Genomic DNA, 17,121 nt, shown 5'->3' on the forward strand with positions numbered 1-17,121 from the left:
TGCCACGCCGGACCGCGCCTGCCTCGCCTCCGTCCGCCGCCTCTACCATCCCACCGTGCCATCGCCGGAGTTCGAGCTCGCCGGAGCTCTCGCCGGCGCCGGATCCGGGGAGTGGGATGAGATCCACCACTCCCCCGATCCAAACGCCTCCCCGCGCTCGGATCCCTCCGTCCCGGAAGATCTTCGTCCAGTTTTTTCGCGGGGTAAAAATCGCCTGTCCCTTTTTCTGTCATATTTTGGTGCCCTCTTTGACCTGTCATAACTCCATGCATACTGCTCCGTTTCGTGCGTGTAATATGTCAGAATGTTTGTTGTGAGATGCTCTGCATTTCGTTCCATTATGCCATGCTTGTTTGAGATCATCTTGATGCCTGAATCATCGTTGCAAAAGTGCTATATGATGTTAATCTGCTGAAACTGTTATAATTTGGTGATTTGTCATTTTTGTTGCATTTTGTGTGTGCATCCTATGAGCATGAGCTCTACATGTGTTTTGAACTACATCATGCCATATTTACAGGGGTGCCATCCATGTATTTTTTGTGAGTCTTGTACTGAGTGCATCAAGCTCGTGAAGTAGGGTACTTGATGTTGCTGTTTTGCTAGGCTGATTCTGTTATATTATGTTGCTATGTAAACCTGTTGCTACAAGTCATTCTATGCATAATATGGAGATGTTCACTAACGATGTTTTGTTGTAAATGTCATGTTCTATCCATCCATGCCCCTGGTTGCATTTATATCCTGTTGTAGCTTGTTGTAACCTTTCTCCGAAGTTGCTAAATAATGTTGATGTCAGCCTGTTAACATGAAGTTCAGTTTTGCCATGTGTTTTGCTAGTGATCCATGCACCCTATGAACTTGATCTTGCCATGCTTAGCTTTAGAAACATGTCTTCTTACTGTTAGTCACCTTGTCATGCCATGTAATGCTCTGTGGTGAGTGGTACAAGCTCACCAACATGCCTACTTATCGTTGTTCCTGCCATGTTTGAATCTGTCATATCTTTTGCCATGTTTACATGGGTGCCATCATATCTTCTGATCCTTTTGGCTCATGGTCAGTAAAGGACTTTGGTTCTATGCAATTAGTAGATTCATTCCATGCCTTTTTTAGCCATTTTAAGTTCCTGTAACATGTTGTTTGAACTCTAAACATTGCAACCTGATGTTATTTCTGCAAAGTCTGAAACTGTTATTATTTGCAATCTCGCCATGTATTTTTGAGCATGTTCTAGTGTTTTCTGGAGATAGCTCAGTGTTCATGTTTTGTTATGCTTTACCTGCAAATCATGTCCATGCTTTTTGTTTTTATGTTAAGGTGCTGTAGCATGTTGTTTTGATGCTTGCAATATGCCTAGTTGCTGTTTTGGATAGCTTGTCCTTTAAACTTGTATAGTGTGTGTGTGTTGAACCGTTGCTCCGTTTTGAGTGTGCTCTATATGAAACTTGCTTAGAATTGCATGTAGTTTCATATTATCATGTTGCATCCTTATTTTGAGGTGTTTTCTTGATGTTTGGATGCATTTAGCATCAATGCCATGTTTAACTTGTTTTGCTCATATCTGCTAGGCCGTAGCTCCGAATTAAATGAATTTTATATGCAACTTGAGTAGAATCTCGTGTAGATCATCTTGGTGCATCTTAACTTGCTGTTTAACAACTTGAACATAAGGTTTATTCAGATCTGGACCAATTTCGAAATTTGCATATGAGGACTTATCGGATTTGTTATATGTTGTTCCCGGCCTCATTTAAACTTGCCTTGATGTGTTGCTCTTGTTTGCGTCATCTCTTGCCATGAGTAGCTTCATGTAGCCTTTATCATGCATCATGCTTGGTTGTGCATCATGTCTTGTATATGTGTGGTGTGTTTACCATGTTGTGTGCTTCTTCTCGATAGTTCCCGTTTCGTTGCGATCGTGAGGATTCGTTCGTCTATTCTTGGTTCGGCTTCATCCGTTCCTCTTCTTCATGGACTCGTTCTTCTTCCTAGCGGGATTTCAGGCAAGATGACCGCAACCCTGGATCTCACTACTATCATTGCTATGCTAGTTGCTTCGTTCTATCGCTTTGCTGCGCTACCTATCTTTTGCTCATCAAGCCTCCCAATTGCCATGTCAGCCTCTAACCTTTTTCGCCCTTCCTAGCAAACCATTGTTTGGCTATGTTACCGCTTTTGCTCAGCCCCTCTTATAGTGTTGCTAGTTGCAGGTGAAGTTGAAGATTTCTCCATGGTGGATAGGATAATGTTGGGATATCACAATATCTCTTATATTATTAATGCATCTATATACTTGGTAAAGGGTGGAAGAATCGGCCTTATGCCTGGTGTTTTGTTCCACTCTTGCCGCCCTAGTTTCCGTCATATCGGTATTATGTTCCCAGATTTTGCATCCCTAACGCGGTTGGTGATTTATGGGACCCCCTTGACAGTTCGCTTTGAATAAAACTCCTCCAGCAAGGCCCAAGCTTGGTTTTACATTTGCCTCACCTAGCCCTTTTTCTCTTGGGAGTCGCACTCTCGAGGGTCATCTTTATTTTATCCCCCCGGGCCAGTGCTCGTCGTGAGTGTTGGTCCAACCTGTCAGCCGCCGATGGTCACCAGGGGCAACTCTGGGCTGGCCTACCGGAAGTTTGGACAATCCGGTGTGCCCTGAGAACGAGATATGTGCAGCTCCTATCAGGATTTGTCGGCACATTCGGGCGGCTTTGCTGGTCTTGTTTTACCATTGTCAAAATGTCTTGTAACCGGGATTCCGAGTCTGATCGGGTCTTCCTGGGAGAAGGAATATCCTTCGTTGATTGCGAGAGCTTATCATGGGCTAAGTTGTGACACCCCTGCAGGGTATAATCTTTCGAAAACCATGCCCGCGGTTATGTGGCAGATGGAAATTTGTTAATGTCCGGTTGTAGATAACTTGACACCTGATTCGAACTAAAACGCATCAACCGCGTGTGTAGTCGTGATGGTCTCTTTTCGGTGGAGTCCGGGAAGTGAACACAGTTTTGGGGTTATGTTTGACGTAAGTAGGAGTTCAGGATCACCTCTTGATCATTGCTAGCTTCACGACTGTTCCGTTTGCTCTCTTCTCTCTCTTATTTGCGTATGTTAGCCACCATACATGCTTAGTCATTGCTGCAACCTCACCACTTTACCCCCTTCCTTACCCTTTAAGCTTTGCTAGTCTTGATACCCATGGTAATGGGATTGCTGAGTCCTCGTGGCTCACAGATTACTACAACAACAGTTGCAGGTACAGGTTATGTGATGATCATGACGCGAGAGCGATGTTTGCTTGTTTTGGAGTTCTCCTTCTGCTTCTTCTTTGATCAGGGGATAGGTTTCAGGTCGGCAGCCTGGGCTAGCAGGGTGGATGTTGTTTGAGTTCCTGTTTGTGTTTCATCCGTAGTCGGATGATGCTCTTATGTAAGATGATGTTGTATTCGGGTGGCATTGTATGCCTTTTGTATGTATCCCCATTTATTATGTAATGTTGATGTAACGATATCCACCTTGCAAAAGCGTTTCAATATGCGGTTCTATCCTTGGTGGGACCTTCGAGTCTCTTTAGGATAGTATCGCATATTGGGTGTGACAAAAGGCATTAAAGAAAAGCACTGTTGGGAGACAACCCAATATTTATCCTTACTGTTTTTGTGTGTTCACATGATTATGCTACTTTACTAATCATGTTTTATAGCTTTTGTTTCAATAAAGTGCCAAGTAAGACCTTTAGGATAGCTTACGGTGATAGTTGTGTTGATCCTGCTGAGAATCAGAAACTTTTGCACCCAGTAAATTGGTTTTTTTAATTCACAGAAACGTGCTTTTGATCTGATTCATTTTTCTCTGGATTTGTACACAAATTTCTTAGTACTTCCTAATTTGGTAGGAGTTTTTGAGTTCCATAAGTATACGTTTGATACAGATTACTACAGACTGTTCAGTTTTTGACAGATTCTGTTTTCTATGTGTTGTTGGCTTATTTTGATGAGTCTATGAGTAGTATCGGAGGGTATGAACCATAGATAAGTTGGAGTACAGTAGATATTACACCAATATGAATTTATAATGAGTTCATTACAGTACCCAAGTGGTGGTTTTATTTTCTTACACTAACGGACCTTACGAGTTTTCTGTCGAGTTTTGTGTTGTGGAGTCTTCAAGTTTTGGGTAAAGATTCTATGGACTATGGAATAAGGAGTGGCAAGAGCCTAAGCTTGGGGATGCCCAAGGCACCCCAAGGTAATATTCAAGGACAACCAAGAGCCTAAGCTTGGAGATGCCCCGGATGGCATCCCCTCTTTCGTCTTCGTTCATCGGTAACTTTACTTGGAGCTATATTTTTATTCAGCACATGATATGTGTTTTGCTTGGAGCATCATTTTCTCTTGTTAGTATTTGCTTGCTGTTATTTAGTTTAATTTTTTGCATCTTTATTTTCAATAAAAATGTCAAGGATAGCCTTTGCCATGCTTATTTTGCTAGTATGCATGTTGCTGTTTGAAAACAGAAGGTTTACCGCTGTTGCAAAAATTCCCTAGAAAAGTCAGAGAAAGATATAATGTTGAAACTTTTTGCTTATTGAGATCTGATAAATCTTCTACAGCGTAATAGTTTTCTCATAATTTTTGGAGTTAGGTAAGTATGATGAATCTTGCATTCTTCACAGACTATACTGTTTTGGCAGATTGCTGTTATGTTTGCATTGTTCGTATATGTTTGCTTGTTTAATGATTCTATTTGAGGATAGGAGTATTAAATATGCAGAGAAATTTAGTATGCAATGTTGGAAAATAATTTTAGTGGTTTGTTACAGTAGAAAATGATAAGGTTTTGCATTGGTTTATACTAACCTATCTCACGAGTTCTCGTTGAGTTTGGTGTGGATGAAGCTTTTGATAAAAAGAGAAACCATGATATGAGAGGAATTAAGGAGACACAAAAGTTCAAGCTTGGGGATGCCCAAGGCACCCCAAGATAATATTCCAAGAAGTCTCAAGCATCTAAGCTTGGGGATGCCCCGTGAGGCATCCCACCTTTCTTCTTCAACAACTATCGGTTAGTATCGGTTGAACCTAAGTTTTTGCTTCTTCACATGAGTTGTGCTATCCTAGTAATGTCATTTTATTTTGTTTTGCTTGCTGTTTGAATAAAATACCAAGATCTGAAATTCTTTAATGAGAGAGAGTCTTCATATAGCTACATAATTATTTAGCTACTCATTGATCTTCACTTATATCTTTTTGGAGTAGTTTGTCATTTACTCGTGTGCTTCACTTATATCCTATGAGTAAATGGTTGAATGAGTTGAATGCTATAAATCTGAAATTATATATGTCTCATTTGCTTATCCCATGGGGAGTAATGACTTCACATCTAAGAAGTAGAGGTTGAAGGTTAGCAAGCATTGTATTGGTCATTTGAACAATTCATGAAAGAATATTGAAGGAAGAGAGTTTCACATATAAATATACTATCCTAGACATCTTTTATAATTGCGAGCACTCATTAAGTATGACATGCTAAAGAGTTGATGTTGGACAAGGAGGACAACATAATGGGTTATGTTTTCTCACATCTCAGCTAAAGTATATTGTCATGGATCATTCTAACATGTTGAGCTTGCCTTCCCCCCTCATGCTAGCCAAAATTCCTTGCACCAAGTAGAGATACTACTTGTGCTTCCAAATACCTTAAACCCAGTTTTTGCCATGAGAGTCCGGCATACCTACCTATGGATTGAGTAAGATCCTTCAAGTAAGTTGTCATCGGTGCCAGCAATAAAAATTGCTCTCTAAATATGCATGATCTATTAGTGTGAAGAAAATAAGCTTTATACGATCTTGTTATGGAACCAATAAAAGCGACGGACTGCATAATAAAGGTCCATATACAAGTGGAAATATAAAGTGACGTTCTTTTGCATTAAGAATTTGTGCATCCAACCATAAAAGCGCATGACAACCTCTGCCTCCCTGTCGGTGTACTAGAGTAGGGGTACCCTAGTATCCCGAACTTGTGCACGGGCAGTTGCAGCACCCCGCGGCAAGGCTTGTCGGGCGACCGCCAAGGTCCTCCGTGGTTCCCTTGGAGCCATTCAAGAACAAAGTATTCAAGCCAAGGAGACAAGGCCCCGGCAAGAGGAGCTTGCCGGGAAGGCCAACCAAGGCATCCCAAGGAACTTGCCGCGACGTGCCACGCGCCCCGGCAAGGCAACAAGGCCCCGGCAAGAGGAGCTTCCCGGGAAGACCAACCAAGGCATCTCGAGGCCTGGTGAGCGACAAGTTTCCGGGCGCGACAAGACGACGACCGCAGCAAGGCGCTTGCCGCGGCAAGTAACCACTCTGTACCCACGCTCCAGCACATCCGCAAATGTGTCGCTCTGGGGGCCTTTCCAGGCGCGCGTGGCGTGAGGCTGTGCAGCCAGCGGTGCGCGGTGGCATGCGACGCTGACAAGATCGCCATCGTGGCGAACGGTGGCGTCCCTGACGGTCCCTTTCTGCACTGTTTGGGCGACACAGACGTGCATTTAATGCCTTTGTCCCCTGCCGTCAGGGTTAGGTAGGACACACTGTGCAAGTAGGTGTACCAACCGCAACACTTTTTACGCTTTTACCCTTCTCTGTGTTGCCACCTGTCGGTGACCCCTTGAGCATATAAAAGGAGGCCCATGCGCAACGTAGAGGGGGTTCGACTCATTCGGAAGCCAGAAAAACACTTAGCTCTCTCAAGCAAGAACACAATATAATAAGACAAGCAGCAGTAGGAGTATTATCTCTCCGGAGAGCTCCGAAGCTGGGTAAACTGCTCGTGTGCTTCGCCTCGATCCGCTCTTCGTGCGACCTCTGCCCCCCGCCGAACCGAAAGGGGCCCGGTCCGCCGGCCCCATAGGTGTTCGTGGATCAGTTTCCCCGACATCTATGGCGCGCCAGGTTGGGGGCGTCGAGATTGCGTGAACCTGATCCGGCGTTCGCACGAGCTAGATCTTCATTTTCTTCATCGACATGCCACCGAAGAAGAAGACTTCGGCGGCAGCTACTCCGTCCACGTCACTTCCACCACCGCCGGAGCAAACGGGTGGTGGAGTGGAAGCCGGTGGAAGAACGGACATCGACGAGGAAGCTCACGATGCTGCCAGGTCCAAGGACAAGGCTGCGCAGACCTCGGCGTCCGTACATGTACCGCGCCCATCTCAGGAGGCGCAGGACCGACAGCGTCATGGTATTCGCAGTACCATACGTTCATTGGGACAAGATCGAGCTGGTGGATCTCGGGGTGCTCAAGACCAGCATGCACGCCAACGTGCTGGCATGAGCAAGACACGGTCGCCTGGACGGGATGCTGCTCCTCGCACCGTTTGCCACTGCCTCCCACCACTCCGGCAGAAGCTTTGGCGCGAGGTCAGCTGCTCCTGGATTACCCTCCAGCGGAAGACAAGATCGACCAATGGAGGGCCACCATTCAGAGTCTCATCGGCTTCGCCAACGGCGACACTCCGCGGCAGCCAACTGCATCGCAGCCGCGGCAGGACTGCCAGGCACGAGCTGGTGGTGACGAAACCGGTGGGGGTGCAACCACCATGCACTCTCCACCCCGAAGGCCAAGATCGCCAACTCATCGGATCCACCTCGACAGCGACTCCACCGCATCGTCAGATCCACGAGCTCGTCGCGATCAGTGCCAAGTTCTTCACGAACGACAGCAAGAAGACGCTCGTACTCACATCGAGCGCCGGAGAGAAGCGCGACATCAATCCGACAAGCGCGCTGGGCCCTCTGTTGATGTGCATGCGCCAGGGGAACCAGGCGACTTGCCATACGCGGTAGGTTGCCCTGCGTTCACTCATGAGCTGTGGCAAGTCCAGTGGCCCAGTACCAAGAATTTCAAACCAGATGTACCATAGAAGTACGACGGCAAGACGCATCCGTCGGAGTTCCTCAGCATCTACACCATCGTGGTGCATGCTGCCGGAGGACGGGACGACAAGATCCTTGCCAACTTCTTCCCACTGGTGCTCAAGCCCAATGTCAGATCCTGGCTCATGCACTTGCCGGACAACTCCATATCCTCCTGGGGTGATTTATGCCATCAGTTTGTCGGCGCCTTTACAGGCGGCCACAAGCCTCATGGCCAAGAGAGCGATCTTCATCTTCTCACCCAGAAGGAAGGAGAGCCCCTGCGCAAGTACATTCAAAGATTCAGCCGCGTACAGCACAACATCCCAGATGTCCACCCTGTCGCGGTAATCAGATCGTTCCATCAGAACGTGCGGAACCGCAGGATGCGGGAGGAGATGGCGATGTGCAAGATCAGAGATGTCAGTGAGCTATAAGCCCTGGCTGACAAGTGTGCACGTGCTGAGGAAGGGAGGAAACTCCCCGGAGAGAACACAAGAGTAGAAGGATCTGATAGTGAGGACACTGCCCCGGCAAGGAAGAACCGGCGGCGGAACAGGAGGAAGAAGAAAGGCAAAGATGTGCTAGTTGTTGAGCAGTCCGGCAAGAAAGCCGAAGCTGGTAGCTCCGGCAAGGAGGTTGCCACAGCTGTGGCAGTCGCCGACAAGCAGGACGGCACCAACAAGCAATACTGCAAGATCCACCGCACCAAGGGCCATGACCTCCAGAGCTGCAAGAAGGTCGAGCAGCTTGTCGAGCAGCAAAAGGTTGAATATGAGCGGCGCGACAAGGAGAAAGCTCAGGAAGGTGCTGGAGGAGCTAGCAATAAACGTCCCGGCCGAGGAGGACGCCGCGGCAAGGCCAAGCAGCGGCAAGGAGACAGACCTCTCCGCGGCCGCGACAAGGATGAAGATGACGACGAAGATGAAGATATGGATGAAGATGAGGCCGATGAGCAGGAGTTCCAGAAAGCCACAGAGGTCCTGTGCGTGCGGGAAGTCAATGCGGCAGAACCACCCGTCGAGTCACGCAAGCCTCTGAAATGGTCTAGCACGCCTATCATCTTTGATATTGAGGATCACCCTAATCGCATAACTGCGGTCGGGTGCTTGCCGATGTTGGTTTCACCAACTATCCGCAACCTCAAGGTCACCAAGATGCTAGTTGACGACGGGGCCGGCTTGAACTTGATCTCCTCCGCGGTACTCCAGAAACTCCAGATCCCTGATAGCGAGCTCGAAGAGACCGGCACGTTCCAAGGAATCAATCCGGGAAGGAGCAAGCCGAAGGGAAAGATCACGTTGCCGGTAACATTTGGCAGCGAGTTGAACTTCAGGACTGAGAGGGTCACTTTTGACGTTGCTGACTTTCCATTGACTTACAATGGGATACTTGGCCGTCCAGCACTCGCCAAATTCATGGCAGCCTCTCATTATGCATACAACGTACTGAAGATGCCAGGCCCGATAAGTGTCATCTCTGTCCCTGGCGACAAGAAGGATGCTCTTATCTGCGCCGACAAGATCTACCGGGAAGCAGCAGCCGCAACAGATCGCAAATCACTTGCCGCTGAAGCTCCCGGGGGGAAGAAGAAGACCAAGTCGAGTTCTGATGCCCACTCCGGCAAGCGCACCTCTTCGGAGTGCTGCGCTATCGTCGAGGACGCACCATCGAGCTCCACCGGCAAGTGTAAGAAGACAATGGCAGCTCCACCAGAGACCAAGAAGGTGTCCGCCAAGGAGAACGGCACTGGTGGTACCTTCACCATCAGTGCCACTCTCGACCCCAAATAGGAAAGCGCGCTCGTTGCTTTCCTGCGGGCAAACGTCGACGTGTTTGCGTGGCAACCGTCCGACATCCCCGGTGTTCCCAGGAAAGTAATTGAGCACCACCTTGCCGTTGTCCTCATGCGCGGCCCGTCAAGCAGAAAGTCAGGAAACAGGCAGTGGAGCGCCAGGAATTCATCGCAGAAGAAATCAAGAAGTTGGAAGCAGCAGGCCTTGTCAGAGGGGTGCTCCATCCTACGTGGTTGGCCAATCCTGTAGTCGTGCGCAAGGCAAACGAGAAATGGAGGCTTTGTATCAACTTTACCGATGTTAACAAAGCTTGTCCCAAAGACCCATTTCCTTTGCCGCGCATCGACCAGATTGTTGACTCCACGGCGGATGTGATTTGCTTTCATTTCTTGATGCATATTCAGGATACCATCAGATCTTATGGCAGAAGAGGATGAGGAGAAGACCGCATTCATCACCCCGTGTGGCACGTACTATTTCGTACGGATGCCTTTCGGTTTGAAGAATGCTGGTTCAACATTTGCAAGGGTAGTCCACCATTCTATTGAGCCGCAGATGCATAGAAATGTGGAAGCCTACATGGATGACATAGTGGTCAAGAGCAAGGACAGGGCGACCCTGATTCAAGATTTGGACGAAACCTTTGCAAATCTGCGCAAGATCAACCTCAAGCTTAACCCCGAGAAGTGCGTGTTTGGAGTCCCCTCCGACAAGCTTCTCGGGTTTTTCGTGTCTCAGCGGGGAATTGAGGCCAATCCCGACAAGATCAAGGCCATTGAGCAGATTGAAGCACCAAAGCGCGTCAAGGATGTACGAAGACTTGCCAGTTGTGTGGCTGCTCTCAGCAGGTTTATCTCTAGGTCTGCTGAGCGCGCCCTGCCATTTTTCAAAATTTTGAAAAAGGCAGGTCCAATGAAATGGACTCCGGAAGCGGAGGCTGCGTTGCAGGACTTGAAGAGATACCTATCCTCCACTCCAACACTTGTCGCACCTAAGCCACAAGAGAAGTTACTGCTATATATAGCGGCAACCAATCAAGTGGTTAGTGCTGCGTTAGTGGCGGAGAGGGAGGCAGATGATGAGCCAGCAACCACGGCAGATGCATCCAGCGACAAGCAGGGGGCCTCGCCGACAAGCTCTGGTCCCGACAAGGATGGATCTGCGCAGGAGCATGATAAGATGCAGAAGAGAATAGTGCAGCGCCCAGTTTACTTTGTCAGTTCCCTTCTGCAGGGGGATAGGTCAAGGTACTCTGGTGTGCAGAAATTGCTTTTCGGCCTTCTCATGGCCTCGAGAAAGCTGCGCCATTACTTCCAAGCACATGAGATCACAGTCGTCACTCGTTTTCCGCTGAAGAGGATACTGCAAAATCCAGAAGCAACAGGCAGGATTGTCGAGTGGGCATTAGTACTGTCAAGCTTTGGCCTCAAGTTTGAGAGCACTTCAACTATCCAAAGCAGAGCATTGGCAGAGTTCATAGCAGAGTGGACGCCAACACAAGATGAAGAAATTCCAGAGACGAGCATCCCCGTCAAGGAAGCGAACAAAGAGTGGCTGATGTACTTTGATGGTGCCTTCTCGCTGCAAGGCGCCGGTGCGGGCGTGCTGCTTGTCGCACCCACCGGAGAGCACCTCAAGTACGTAGTCCAGATGCACTTTCCCAAGGAGCAAGCAACCAACAATACTGCAGAGTATGAAGGATTGCTTGCCGGTCTCAGGATCACAGCAGACCTTGGGATCAAGATGCTCATTGTCAGGCGTGACTCACAGCTTGTCGTCCGCCAAGTGAACAAGAACTATCAGAGTTCGTTGATGGAAGCATATGTTGATGAAGTGAGGAAGCTAGAAGAGCACTTTGACGGCCTGTAGATGGAACATGTTCCAAGGTCTCAGAATGACATAGCTGATGGCCTGTCGAAGTGCGCTGCACTAAAGTTGCCCGTGGAACCGAGGATCTTTGTGCTCAAGCTGACTCAACCGTCTGTAACGCCATCAACTGGACAGAGCAAGAAGAGGAAGTTGATTTCTGGTGACTATTCTCCGGCAGAGCTCCCTGAAGCCGCCGCCAAGAAAGTCCCCAAGATCAACACCAAGGGTGTTGAGGAGCGGTCTGCTCCGGCAAGCCTTATGGTTTGTTCCGTCGTAGCAGACGCTCCCGACAAGCTTTGCTCCGGCAAGCTTGCCGGGGAACATCAAGCTCCGGCTGAGCCGCAGGTTCTCGCCGTAGAAGCGGATGTTCCCGCAGCAGCAGATGTGCCTTTAGTCCTTGTTGTCGAGCCACAAGCTCCAGCATGGGCACAACACATTGTCCATTTCCTTCAGACAGGAGAACTTCCCGAAGAGCAAGAAGAAGCGGAAAAAGTAGCCCGGTAGTCAAGTATGTACCAGTTTGTCGACAGCACACTGTACAGAAGAAGACTCAACGGTGTGAAATTAAAGTGTATTCACCGGGAAGACGGACAAAAGCTGTTGACAGAGATACATGGAGGCATATGTGGTCACTACATTGGCGCAAGAGCACTTGCCGGCAAAGCTTTCCGGCAAGGTTTCTTCTGGCCGACAGCCCTCCAGGATGCAACTGCACAAGTAACCAAGTGTGAAGCGTGCCAGTTCCACTCCAAACAGATACACCAGCCAGCTCAAGCTCTCCAGACGATCCCTTTATCCTGGCCATTTTCGGTCTAGGGGCTCGACATCCTCGGCCCCTTTCCCCGAGCTGTCGAGGGCTTTGAGTACTTGTACGTTGCAATCGACAAGTTCACAAAGTGGCCGGAAGTGGAACCAGTGAGGAAGGTGACAGCACAGTCAGCAGTCAAGTTCTTCAGGTCGATTGTTTGCCGTTTCGGGATCCCTAACAGGATCATCACCGACAACGGCACGCAATTCACGAGCCGCACCTTCATGGAGTACGTCCAAGATCTTGGCGCCAATGTCTGCTTCGCTTCTGTTGCTCATCCGAAAAGCAACGGTCAAGCAGAGAGGGCAAATGCTGAAGTGCTGCGCGGGCTCAAGACCAGGACTTTCGACAGGCTACGCAAGTGCGGAAGAAACTGGATTGAGGAGCTGCCGGTGGTTCTTTGGTCAGTCAGGACGACGCCAAATCGAGCCACTGGCCAGACACCTTTTGCTCTAGTCTATGGAGCAGAGGCAGTTCTCCCCATGGAACTCGTATACGGGTCGCCTCGAGTGCTCGCTTATGATGAGCTCGAGCAAGAGCAGCTGCGACAAGATGACGCGCTGCTCCTTGAGGTGGACCGTGTTCAGGCTGCTGTACGAGCTGCTCGATACCAGCAAGCTTTGCGCCGCTACCATAGCCACAAAGTTAAAGCCAGAAGCTTCGAGGAAGGCGACCTTGTTCTTCGGCGCGTTCAGTCCGCCAAGAATTCCAACAAGTTGACGCCGAAGTGGGAAGGCCCTTATCGGGTGAAACGAGTCACTAGGCCTGGCGCTGTCCACCTTGAGACCGAAGATGGCACTCCGGTGAGCAACTCCTCGAACATTGAGCATCTTCGTAAGTTTTACCCATAGGGCGCGGTTGCCGGAACCCGTTCCGGCAACCACCTTTTGTACAAGTCTTGCCGATGTTGCATGTAATCCTTTGTACAAAGCCGGGCGCAGATCCCGTGCATAAGTAAAGCTCATGTGCTCCGCACATCTTGTCAATTTCATGCTTTTTACTTTATATTTGCATGCGTTATCTGACACTTTGTGCAGCACCTAACCCCGGTAAGCAATAACGAGCTATAAGGCTCCATGCCTTTATTTTCTCTTCTTTCTTTTTCTCAAAAAGGAAAGGAAGGTTCCCTCGCCCACAAGTTTCCCGGGGGGGGGGGGAGGAGAAGATAATGGTGTGGATCACGCGCCGTTCAAGCAAGTTTTCGCCTTACCGGAAAACAAACGACAGAAAAGCTAAATTGCCAAAGTTTGAGCAATCAGTTTTAAATTTTTAAGTTATCTTCCTTGAACGACCGTGCTTTGTATGGAAAACCTGTGCGCGGAGGAACCAACTCGTAGCTAGTTGCGCCCTTACTTTGTTTCGAGTTCGCTCAACAACTTAAGTGAGCTGCGACTAGTTGAGACAAGGTTTCTTGTCGGAAGCGGCATCGCCAGCAGGCTGCTGATGTCCCGCACTCAGCGCTCACGGCAAATGTGCCTGCGCCGACAAGTTCCCTAAAAGCGTAGGGTAAAAACATACAAAGCAGGGAATCAAGTAAAGGAAATAACATAGCAAATCTCTACCTAAAACAGAGTTATATTACAAGATGACTTGTTGCAGCTCTAACAGAATGTTCTCATGACATGACCAGCGGCGACAAAGAAAAAGAAAAGAAGGGCGGCCTAATCTACGCGATCGCCCTCAACCCTCTTGATCTCGCTCACCTTGTCCACAATGGGTGCGACAAGGGCCTTGAGCGCATCCCGATCAGCATCCGGCGGCAAGGATTTGAGGACGTTGGTGAAGTTGAGGCCTGGATTGCGGAAGGCCACCTTCATCAGCACCTTCTAGAGAGCCCCCGCGCAAATCCTGCGCGACTCATCGGCCAGCTGCTTTGGGATCCTCTCCCGGAGTCGCTGAAGGGCCGTCGCCACGCCTTTGAAGAACAGGCTGAGCTTGGCGCTGGGTTGGAGATGCTCGTCGGAGGGATACCCAAAATCCTCCATCCCCAGCTGCGCCAACTCCCCGTCGATGGCAGCGGCAGCATCCACAAGACCTTCAGTCCAATGCTCCACTGTCTCCCTGAAGGCGTCGTGAGCGGCAGCAGCATTCGCTAGCAGCGCCTCGTCGGCCTTGATCTTCTCCAACAAGACCACCTCCCGCTCCCTGGCGCCGTCCAGCGTCTAAGTCAAAGTGGCCAGCTTCAACTCGAGGTCCGCATTGGAGTCCTTGGCGGCGCTGAGCTCCTTGCTCCTCTCTGCGAGAAGGCCCTGCAGTTCACCATGAGCGGCAGCATCCTTCTCGCGCTCTCGCTTGAGAGCGGCAAGCTCCTCGCCACTCGCCCTGAGATCAGCCTCCAGCTGCGCTACCTTCGTCCCCAGCTCCTTCTTGGCGGCCTCGGCAGCTTCGGCAGCATCTCTCGCTTCCTTGACAGCCCCGCCAATTGCTTGCTCCCTCGCGGCAAGTTCCTCCTCGTGGCTGTCAAGGTTCACCTTGCGCTGCGCCAACTCTCCTTCTTGAGCGAATAAGTTTTCGGCGACAAGCCGTTGCTTCTCTTCAGCTTCAGCCTTCTCGAGGAGGAAGGCTTTCCGCTCCTCGAGAAGTTGCTCCCGCTCCTCCGCCAAGGACCGGAGAGCTTCCTGCCTGAGGCCTCGGAGCTCCTCCGCGCGCTTCTCAATGTCAACTCCCGCCTTCGCGACAAGCGCTTCTCGGGAGGCCAGCTTGGCTTGTCGGGGACGGTAGAGCGATGTCAGCTTCCTTAGCAGCCGCTCCTCTTCAGGCTCGTCGCTGCTGCTACTTGGCGCATCGACTACCGTCAACCCTGCGGAGGCGAGCACCTCTCCATCCAGGATTTCTCCCTCGATCGGTGCCCTGGAGCTTGACGCCCAGGGGAGCTTGATGAAGATACCGTCGCCGGCCTTCAAGTAGGCGCCGGACTGGGGCTCTTCGGAGCCTGGTGCTGCAGCATCGGCGGAGGGATCGGCGGTCGGCGTAGCGCCTGGCGCTCCTGCGGCCTCGGGGCCGTCAGTGTGATCGCCGGATCCCTCGCCCGCTTCTGCGGCGGCAGCCTTGGCTGCCTCTTCGCCGGCGGGATCGTCAGCACCGACCTCTTCTTCGGTGGCGGCGGCGTCGTCATTGTTGCCGTGCGCGTCCTCCTCGCCGGCGGCCTCTGTCTCCATCGGATCCGTGGCAGGTAGATCTGACGACCGAAGGGGGGAGAAAGGTCAAGTAAATGTTCAAGAAGAAAATCAAAAGAAGAAGAACCCAAGGGGAGCTTTTCAGGCAAAAGGGTTACCTGTGCTTGGATCTGCAGTCGTGGTCTCAACCACCGGAGGATCGCTGGCGCTGCCCCTTGCCGGAGAGTTCTCCCTTGCCGGAGAGCGCTCCCTTGCCGGGGATTCCTCCCTTGGCGGCGTAGTCGAAGCAGATGGCACTTCGGGAGCAGCTTCCGGGCATTCCTGATGAGGCTGTTCTGCTCCTACACAAATCCAACAGACAAGATATCAGTAGAGAAAAGAGCACCCATGCGCACCTGACAGCAGGAAGTAAACTATAAACTTACGCTCGGGGCTGCGCTGGGGGCTGCTTTGGGGAGTAGTTGCCAGGTCCGTCAAGGTGGTCTCAGACACACCCCCTGCTGACACGGTGAGATCATCTTCGATGACAATCACCGGGGCCTTGGCTCTCTTCACAGCTCTCTGGGCTAGCGTCCTAAAAAGGAATGGATTCAGATCGAAGCAAGTCAGATACAAGACGAAAGAAACAAGATAGCAAGAATTGAAGAATTACGAGGACAGCAAGGGGATCTTACTCTTCTTCTTTGTCGTCGGAGCTGAGCGCGGAGAGATTGAAGTCCGGCTCGCCTCCGGTGCGGCGAGGCGGAGGAGTAGGCTCCCTCGCCCGCTTGGCAGGAGCAGTGGTGGCGGACCGGGAAGACCCCGCTCCAGTTGTCGCGGCGGCGTGAGGCGCTCCCGCGGAAACGGTGCTTGCCGCGGCAGAGCGTGTCGCGCGGCTCGGCGGCTGTTGACCCGTCTGCCGCCCCGCTACGTCCGCGGCCTTGCGGAGACGCCTTCTTGGCGGGGCCGGGGGCTCCGCCTGCGGCAAGCTGTCTGAAGGTTCGGGCTCTTCCTCGCAGGGCTCGCTCGGCTCAGCTTCAGGACCGGCAAGATCTTCCTCGCCGGGAAACTCCTCGCGCTCGGCAAGGCTTGCCGCCTCTGCTGCCTCTGCCTCCTCCACGGTGAACCCGAACACGCCTGCGACAGCAGCTGCTGCCGCCTCTTCCAGCCTGGTGGCGATGCGCTGCATCTCCGCATCGGTGGTGTCGTGGGTGAGGCTCTTCTGCTCATCAGCGCGGACCGACACTTCTACCAAGTCGTCGAAGAACGCCCGCACGACGTCATCCGCAGGTTCTTGCCAAGTTGGGGCGATTCCGTGAGAGTCACACAACGGCATCATCACGCGGATGCGGTCAAGTGAAGAATTGTTGCACAGCGGAACGACATTCCGCGGCAACACAAATGGGTGCTGGGGGTCGCGCTTGAACAGCTCCAGAAGCATCGCGTCCAATTCCAAGACCGTGAAGTTGAAATTGAGGCCTGGGCGCAGCCTCATGATATCCGCCGAGTTCTTGAACTCCCAGGTAGGTCTCCCCCTCTCCTGCAGGGGGGCGATATGGCGGCGAAGGAAATCTGCGCCTACAGCGCCTACAGTGAGCCCGGCAAGCCTGAGGCGAAGGATGCGGGTGACGGCAATCTTCAGCCTGTCATCT

The sequence above is a fragment of the Triticum dicoccoides genome, chromosome 2B (assembly GCF_002162155.2).
Source record: "Triticum dicoccoides isolate Atlit2015 ecotype Zavitan chromosome 2B, WEW_v2.0, whole genome shotgun sequence".
NCBI classification, from domain to species: Eukaryota; Viridiplantae; Streptophyta; class Magnoliopsida; order Poales; family Poaceae; genus Triticum; species Triticum dicoccoides.